This window comes from Cephus cinctus, unplaced genomic scaffold, assembly GCF_000341935.2.
Source record: "Cephus cinctus unplaced genomic scaffold, Ccin1 Ccin1_scaffold0228, whole genome shotgun sequence".
NCBI lineage: Eukaryota > Metazoa > Arthropoda > Insecta > Hymenoptera > Cephidae > Cephus > Cephus cinctus.
Window position 1 is genome coordinate 43,338 of NW_014332944.1, and position 1,679 is coordinate 45,016.

The following is a 1,679-nucleotide window of genomic DNA, read 5'->3' on the forward strand; positions in this document are numbered from 1 at the left end:
TATATATATATATATTTTTTGAGAATTTTTTTTTCATCCTTCTTCGTCTCTCTAAATTTCCTCTAAAAACTGTCACACCCTCCTGTCGGCGCCCTTGATCCCCCCTCCCACCCCCTTATCGTTATTTTCATCCCTTACTAAAAAAAAAAATTCTTATGCTTCGCACACACGCGTAAATACGCAAACGCACAAAAAATCAACAGACACACCACCGACACACTGAGAAACACTTCACACTTATTTTGTTGTCCCTTATCTATTTTATCCTCGTGATTTCAATCAGACTTATATTGAAGTGAATGACATATTATTTGCTCGATTTATCCCTTATACGCGCGATATATATATATATATATATATATATATATATATATGTGTGTATATATAGTTAAGTTGGAACGTGGTTGCCAAGAGAATACCTATAAATATATATGTCATCACCGTTTTATCATTTTTTTAATTTTGTCGTTTTTTTTTCATCTTTTTTTTTATACTTAACATAGAAAAAATATAGAATTCACTTTGCTTTGAAACTTAAATAATAAACTTCTATCGAGCATTTTCATGTCGTGTAAGTGTTAGCATTCTCATGTCAATACATATATAATGTACCTGAAAGTGCGACGACGCCTCGTCGACGCTTGACGTCGTCAAAAATTAATTTTTTTTTTTTAATAATTACGGAATATACAAGGAACGCGCATGCGCATTAGGCGCTGATCGCGCGGGCTGAACGAAGGAAAGAAAATCCAACAGGGTGGTCAAACAAGAGTATATGTGTGTGTATGTGTGTACAGAGAGAGAGAGAGAGAGAAAGAGAGAGAGAGAGAGAGAGAGAGAGAGAGAGAGAGAGAGAGAGAGATATGGGGGAGGGAAGAGTGGGAGCGAGTGAGCAAGACATAGAGAGGGAGAAAGATGGAAAAAAATTAAGAAATTTCAGAAACACCAAAGAGTATCAAAAATTATAAAAATTGAATAAGGAAAAGTGAAGAGAATGAGTGAGAAATGTCAAATGGAAAAAAAATATTTAAAAATCCCATGACCGTCCTTTTGTTTTATCTTGGTATTTTTTTTCTTCAAATTCTGTCACGTTAAATTCCTTTTTCCATCAAAAGATTAGACGAGCGAGAAAGAGAGGAACAGGAATGAAGAATATAGACGAAGATCCGATTAATTAAGATCATTAGAACGTGTCGCAGGGGAGTGGGATGATTATATATATTGATAACAGTAAAAATATCCATTTCGTCCGTACCAATTTTTTGTTGGTTCGGCTCGCGCACAAGCATAAGACGATTTGAGCATATTTTTCATGGGCAACAATCAAATGCAATTTGGAAAAACACCAAAACAAGGTAAAATCAATAAGGACGATAAAAGAATCCCCAAAAAGAAAAAGTAAAAATTACTCGTTCTCCCTTCTCCCTCGTTCCACGGGCACGACCATCCAGTCGATTGATCGATCGAATTAATCGATCGCTCTCTTACGACAATCGAACGACGAAAAAACACATTCAGGTAAAATTCACCGAAAAAAAAAGTATTTCACGTAAAAAAGAAAAAAAAGTCATTTCCAAAAATATATTGTACAGACACAACGAAAAAAAAAAGTCAAACGAGATCGCTCGGGAGATCCGAAGTCGTTACTGATCGTAAAAAAAAAAAAAAAAAAAAAAAAA